The 7,740-nt window shown below is 41.4% G+C and overlaps 1 pseudogene; it reads right to left on the reverse strand.

Moving 5' to 3' along the window:
• Window positions 1–6,513: 6,513 nt before the first annotated feature.
• LOC109696707 (small ribosomal subunit protein uS13-like) lies at window positions 6,514–7,036 on the reverse strand (annotated as a pseudogene).
• Window positions 7,037–7,740: the final 704 nt, after the last annotated feature.

A 7,740-nucleotide genomic window follows, 5' to 3' on the forward strand; every position in this document is an offset into this window, starting at 1 on the left:
TAAGGGGAGACAGAAAGAGCACTAGCTGTCTTGTGGCTCTCCTTCTAAGACACCAGTCCAACCCTAACTTCAGGATCTAATTTAACCTTAATTATTTCCTAAAACCCTATCTCCAACTATAGTAATATTGAGGTTTAGGGCTTTAATGCATAAAAAAATTGTGGACACAATTCAGTCCATAGCAAGTGGTGTAAATAATAAATATGGATATCTTAAGTTCAGTACCAAATGAGAAATTTGGAATAAATCCTTATCCCTCAGCAGCCTGGAGCCTTGCTCAGCGCTACCAACTTTCCTGAATGTCTTCTTCTCGAAGCCTCATTACCGCCCACTTTGAATCTCCTCCCTTTCTCTGTGAATTAATTTTCACTTAGGCATAAGTAAAGACTCCCGGGCTCACTTGTGTTGTCCACAAATGGGTCACAGTTGACTCCATATTCCACCCTCCTTTCTCTGCCCAGGGGTCACCTTATTCAATGCTTTTTCTCTTCTCCCTTAATATGGTGATGACCATGGAGAGAGAGCCAGTCTTGCATCAGATCCAGGGGAAGTGGGAGGGAACCAAGCTTTGGCCTGAGAAAAGTGTCTGACAAACACACACATATATTTTTATTGTAAAGGAAGATATAAAAATGAGTATGAACAAACTCATTTTATTACCTTGTTTGAGCATTAAACTTTATCTTTATATCGCATGTGTCTTTTTGTACTAGTGACTGACATGTGTTAACACAAAGTTTTGGAATGTTGCTGTGGTTTATGCAATTCTGAAAGGTTCTGGAATGTTCTGGTAGGCTTCCTGATATTAAAAAAAAATGCTAGTCCTATCTCCGACAAGGACAGTTAATAAGCACTTACTAAACTGCCTAACAAGCATCTCTGTGGAGATGAAAGACAAGGTAGGTGTTTTTCCAGGCTATACATATAATTTAAGTGTAATCTTTATTTATTTTACACTGATTAGTCTAGAAGGTGTTTCTTAGGAACAAACACTGAGCCACACATATTTCCATCATAAAAAGGAAAAATAAAATACTCATGAAGTAAAAGGGGCCCTGCAGGGTCCTGGCAAGCTGCCAGTCCATCTCTCCATGAAGCTTTTGGCCGTTTATTATCTTGCAGGTGCTGTTTGTACCCTGAGCCTGGCTCTACCAGTTTCTCCGTGTCTCAGTTCTTGCTTTAGTAGAGAATGTGTTTTATTCTTTCCTCTTCAAAGATTTTGTGTGTGTGTGGCTATAAAAGCAATTCATGTTCATTGTAAAATGTGTCAAGTACAGAATGGTGTAAAGAAACAGGAACAAAAATCCACTCATAAATCTTAGCACCTATCATCAATCCCTGTCACATTTGTCTTGTTTCTTTCCATTAGACTTTCTTCGACATCATTAAATCACACTGCACTTTTCACTATCGTAACTTGTTTCTTCACTTGATTTTCTTCCTCTCTCTCTCTCTTCTTTTCTACCCCCCCCCCCTTTTCCTTTCTTCCTTCCTTCCTGGTGGCACCAGGGTTTGAACTCAGGGCTTCGCACTTGCTAAGCAGGTGCTCTACCACTGAAACCACAATACCAGCACAGCATTCTTTCTTAAGCAGTTTTATAGTATTCAAGCAAAAACTCCACAAACCTATTTTTTGATGGGACTGGGGTTTGAACTCAGGGCTTCATGCTTGCAAAGCTGGCACTTTACTACTTGAGTCACACCTTCAGCTCTATAAACCTAGTTTTTAATGGTTGACTGTCATTCCATTGTGCAGATTGTTAAGGGATAATTTTTCAAAGGTAAAATTATGAGTCTCATACTAATACAAGATGAGCATATCAAAGGTTTTATTTAAGTCATTAATAAGTGACCGAACCAGTAAGATTCTGTCACTGGTTCAAAGGGGAAATGTAAAGAACGTCATATATCAAACTATAAGGAATAATGAAATGAATTTACAAGCCAGTGCCAAAACTGGATTGCCCAGAGGGCAGCAATGAGTTGCCTTCTACTGAATGCAAGTCATTTGTGTTTCTATGGACACAGGAAATTTGCATTATTTTCAATTTTCTACAATTTGCATAGCTGTAAAATAGCTGAAAGGCAATGAAAGGCAATTATAGCCCAGTCATCTTTTTGGCAATTTTCAGGGTTTTACAATTTTTCTTGGGAAGATGTAATATAGCCTAGTGAGCCGTTTGCATTGTGTACTCTCCCTACATCACCACGTTTGCTGTAGGAGGACTGGCTTTCTTCCCATCTGAGTGAGATGTCACAAGTTGCTGAACCTCACTGGTCTACCAGGGGCTTATGGGTAGAGTGGAATAGGCTGGCTGGCCTCAAAGTCTTTCTGAAGCCCTGATATCCCTTCTTCCCTAAATTACCTTGAGGCAGAGGTCTGTTCCTGATGTATCACGATTTCTTTGTTTCTTTCACCTTTCCTTTTAGCAAAATAATACTAGTACTCTATTTGAATATAAGCCAAAGAGTGATGTAAGATAAAAATCTATGCTTAAATTAGTTTTCAAAAACTCTCTCAAGAAGTTTAAATAAAAAATTATAAGAGTAGAAAAGTATCGTGCCATAGTTTAATTGAAATGGCTTTGCTTTCTTAGTGGCCCATAAAGTAACAGTGTGTCTTGGCATTAATGGTGCTTTTTACTCGATGAAATATAATGATAGCTTCACAGGAAGAAAAAAGAAACCCCAGTGTAAAAGTAAATATAGATTACAAGATTCACTCACAACTCAGAAATATTTAAAAAAACCCCTAAACTAAGAAACCAACAAACAAAACCACAAGTCTTAGCAATGAGAAAATATATTTGCCTTGGGTTGGCAGGTGAAGAAAGAACAAGAATAGAAACTTCCTCTACCTCATGGATAGAGGCATTTGGGAGCCCTGAGCCCCTCCCCCACCAAATGCTTATCATCTGCAATGAATAAACAAAATGTGGCTATAGCCACAAATGGACTATTATTTAGTTATAAAAAGGAATGAGGTATTGATACATGGATGAATCTAGAAAACGTTATGCTAAGTGAAAGAGCTAGAAACAAAAGGTCACATATTATATGATTCCATTCATATAACATTTATTTTATTTTTTAATTTTAATTTTTTTTGGTGATACTGGCAGATACCTCCTATTTGAGCCATGTTTCTAGTTCCTTTTTCTTTGGGTTATTTCTCAGGTTAGCTGAGCTCCTCCTACCTTTGTCCCCATGTAGCAGGCACCACAGACATCATGTCTAGCTTGTTTTGTTGAGATGAGGGTCTCAGTAACTTTTTGCCTGGAACTGGTTTTGAACAGCAATCCTCCTAATATCCAGTACCTGAGGAGGAGGGATTACAGGTGTAGGCTGCTACACCCACCTTATTTTTCTAATTTTACTTTTAGTTTGAGAATTTTAATGGTGCTGTAGGATCTCATGCTAGGAAAGTGCTTTACCACTTGGATTATACCCAGCTCTCACATGAAATTGAAATCTGGAGTAGGCAAATTCACAGAGAAACACAACAGATGAGTGGTTGCCAGGAGCTGGCAGGAGGAGAGGATGAGGAATGTTTGCTTAATAATTGTGAAGTTTCCTTTTGGGGCAATGGAAATGATGGGACCTAGACAGAGTGATGGGTGAACAACACTGTGACTGTCCAAAGACTACTGAATAATAAGATATAAAATGGCTTAAGTGGTAAATTTTATGTTATTTGTATTTTATCATAATAAAATAAGCAAATCATCCCAGTAATACTTGTTGAAAAAACTCCTAATTGTAAGGAAGAGAAGTACAAGCAGCAGTAGCAATAGTCTTGAGTTCCTGTTGCTTTTTGTCTCACTGGATTGAAGGGTTTAATAGTGAGGCCTTATTGGATCAGACTCCATCAGGAGTCTGTCCCATCCTTTCAAATACTTCAGCCGACCCACTAGAACCCACGGCGGGTGGGTGATTGGTCTCTCAGGCCTTTTGTGTTGCTGATGCAGACCCTGAAATATCAGAGGTGGCTCACCCCACCTCTCCAAGCCCTCTTCCCATCTCATAGGCACCACATAGGCATTTGTGATTCAGAGAGAAAGTCAAGGGTGTGCATGATCAGCCCATGAGGCTTCAGAGGTGATCCTGTCAACCCTGACAGGAGCTACCTCAGAGGAACCACTCTGAGGGGCATGGGAGGAGGAAGGGAAAGCTTGCCAGAGGCCAAGAGCTAAAAGTTGGAAGAAGTTAAACATGCAAACTTGTTCTCTTAAACTTTCTCCACACTCTGTCTCAAGAAGCAGCAGGTAGTCTTTGCTTCTCCACCATTTTGAGCAAGTAGGGTCTGGGGTGGAGAGATGACTTGGGGTCAGGGAGCAGCCGGATGAAGGCCGTGAGGCAGGAGTATTGGGGGATCTGGAAGGATTTCATTTTGGCTGGTGTTGGAGACTGCCAGAGCTCCAGGAATGAGAGGTGGGCAGAGGGGGCAGATCACGGAGGGGCTTTATCCTTAGGTGAGCATGTTGATACCCCATTTTCCTTCCTGAGCACAGTACTTTTAAGAAGGCATGTGCTCCCCATCAAGGCCAGTTGTGTCTGTGTTGATAGTTGTCCTCTGTTCATTTTGTCTACTGGTGCAGGTGCTTCTCCTGTCATCTTCTCATGGTACCAGAAAGAAGGTCTCCTCCCACCCTGTAGCTTCATGGGAAAGTTGTACAGGCTCCCGTCCTGCTCCTGAATCACACTTCTATCACAGGGAAGTGCTTCTCAACCTTCCCTGCAGTGCCCTAAGTCACACACCTTGTCATCCACTCAGCCCCTGGCCTGGGATTATAAACCCAAACCATCCTCATCTGGTAGTCAGATTAGGGCAAGGGGCGGAGCTCTCCCTCTGGTTCAGTGTGCAGACTTTCATTTAAACCCTGCTTTGGAGTCTGCATTCACCCACTCTTGTTTTTTTTTTTTTGGTGGTATTGGAATTTGAACTCAGGACTTCACACTTGCTAGGTAGGTGCTCTACCATTTGAGCCACTCCACCAGCCATTTTTTTTGTGTTGGTTATTGTCAAGATAAGGTCTCTCAAACTATTTCCGCAGGTTGGCCTTGAACTTCTATCTTCCTGATCTCTGCCTCCTGAGTAGCTAGGATAACAGGTGTGAACCACCAGTGCCAGGCTTACCCACGATTTTTTGGAGGTGGCTGGGTTTTGGATCTATGTGGTTCACTTTCTCTTTTCCTGGAGGTGGAGAAGGATCGTCATCGATTTGTCTGCTGGAGGAAGGGGTCAGTGTGGGTTTAAAGGGTTCCATTTATGGACTTTTAGTCAATCTCCCAGTTTTAGCCCCACAGCTATCCCCTCTTCTGTGATACATGGAGTCTCCAATTTCTGAACGTTTTGGGAGTTCTGCAAATATCCCTTCTTATTAATGCTCTTCTTTTACTACTGTGTTTCTCTTCTGCTTAATCAGTGACCTTCCTCTACCCGCCTCCCTCCTCCACTCACTCTAGTAGGATTTGGGTTACTGATTTGATTTTCTTTTGCTTTCTTTTGCTTTTGCTTTTTTTTTTTTTTTGAGAAAGCTTTCTCACAAGGTAACTCAGACTGGCCTCCAACTCACGATCTTCCTGCCTCTGCCTCTTGAGTGCTGGAATTACAGGCATGAACTACCATGCCCAGCTGATTAAAAAAATGTGACTCTTCAAAAAAAATTTTTTTCTCTGCACTGCTGGGGATGGAACCCAGGGCCTTGCACATGGTAGGCAAGTGTTCTACCATCTATCTACACCCCCAGCCCCTCCAATTTTTAACAAATTACCTTATTGACATAATAATCATACATATTATGGGGTACAATTTTTTCTTTTTGAGGTCGAGTCTCACCATGTAGTGCAGGCTGGCCTTGAACTCCCAATCCTCCTGTCTTTGCCTTCCAAATACTGGGATTACAGGCATTTGCTATCATGCCTGGATCACAATGTATATTTTGATATACATTGTATAATGATCCAAATAGGGTAATTAGCATATCCATCCAGTTTAAACATTTATTATTTTTTCATTGTGAGAACATTCTCTTCTAGCTATTTGAAATATACAGTGTATTATTGTTAGCTTTAGTCATCTTACTGTGCAGTGGACTACCAGAACTTATTTCTCCCATCATGGTCATGGTGCTGCTGACCAACTCCCACCTCTCAGCCTCTGGGAACCACTATTCTGTTCTCATCTTCTATGAGATCAAATTTTTCACGTTCCACAAAGGAGTGAGATCATGCGATACTTGTCATTTTGTGCCTGATGTATTTCACTTAACATAACGTCCTCCAAGCTCATCCAGGCTGTCATAAATGACAAGGTTTTGTCCTTTTGGATGGATGAACAGTAGCTCATTGTGTACGTGTACCACATTTTCTTTATGTATTCATTTGTTAATGGGCATTTTAGGTGCATTCTGTATCTTGGCTATTGTGAACATGGGAGTGCAGATGTCTCTCTCTCTCTCCCTCTTTTTTTTAAAAGTCATATAAACTATTTATTAACAGAAAGGCCCAGACTCATTCCTTTTTAGACATGTCCACAGTGCGACCACGACGGCCAGTTGTCTTGGTGTGTTGGCCTCTGACCCGAAGGCCCCAGAAGTGGCACAGGCCTCTATGGGCCCTAATCTTCTTCAGTTGCTCCAGGTGTTCACAGAGCTTGTTGTCCAGATGATTGGTCAGAAGCTGGCTTTATTTTCCTTTACATCTTTCTGTCTGTTCAGAACCAATCTGGGATCTTGTACTGGCGTGGATTCTGCATGATGGTGATCACACGTTCCACCTCATCCTCAGTGAGTTCCCAAGCCCTCTTGGTGAGGTCAGTGTCTGCTTTCCTCAACACCACTTGAGCATATCTTTGCCCTACACCCTTAATGGCAGTGATGGCAAGGGCTATTTTTCACCACCCATCGATGTTGGTGTTTCGTACTCGTAAAATGTGCTGGAACTTCTCAGGGATCACTAGAGACGTGACGGCGGTAACAGTGGTGGCGTGTAGGCCTCCAGTGGGAGAGCTGTCTCTTTGGGATACTGATTTCATTTTGTTTGGATACAGACTCAGGAGTGGAATTGTTAGGTCTTATGGTAGTCCTATTTTTAGTTTTTTGAGGAACCCCCATACTGTAATGGGTGTAGTGATCAAGGTTATTTTACCTCACGTCATAGCTAATGTCTTGAGGAAGCTGGTAATTCTCCTTCTACAGAAAAGAAAAAAAAAAAAATCCCACAAATTTAATGTTTGGCTGGATACTGTTCTGTCAGGGCATGCCATCGACATGAAAACAACTAGAGAATATGATAGAATATAATTAGTGACTTGATTTTGTATGTTCTAGAAAAGGAAGGATCAGATAGACTGTATTTTGGTGACCACATCATGAAGAAAGAGGGTTGGTAAATGAAGTCACACCTAGTCTGGAAAAACAAGCACTTCAAATGTTCTAGGAGGAACATTTGAAAGGTTGAAGGTAGATTTGCTGGAAAGTTGTAGCATAAAAACTTGTTTGGGAGCGAGGAAACTTAGCAGGTTCCTTGCTGCCTCCATTTCTGGATCTGTTAGATGGGTTTTACAAGAGGGAGAGCCACATGGAGGACCGAGAGCACCTTTTCTATGTATTTAAATTCTTTAAAGCAAAACCAAAGAGGACTACAAGGCATTTATTCATTAGATACAAAACCTTTCATGCCCCACTCCACCCCCAGCCTGGAGACGTTGGTTATAAAGAACTAATGTAATATGTGTGG

This window comes from Castor canadensis, chromosome 12 (genome assembly GCF_047511655.1).
Source record: "Castor canadensis chromosome 12, mCasCan1.hap1v2, whole genome shotgun sequence".
In the NCBI taxonomy this organism is placed as follows: Eukaryota; Metazoa; Chordata; class Mammalia; order Rodentia; family Castoridae; genus Castor; species Castor canadensis.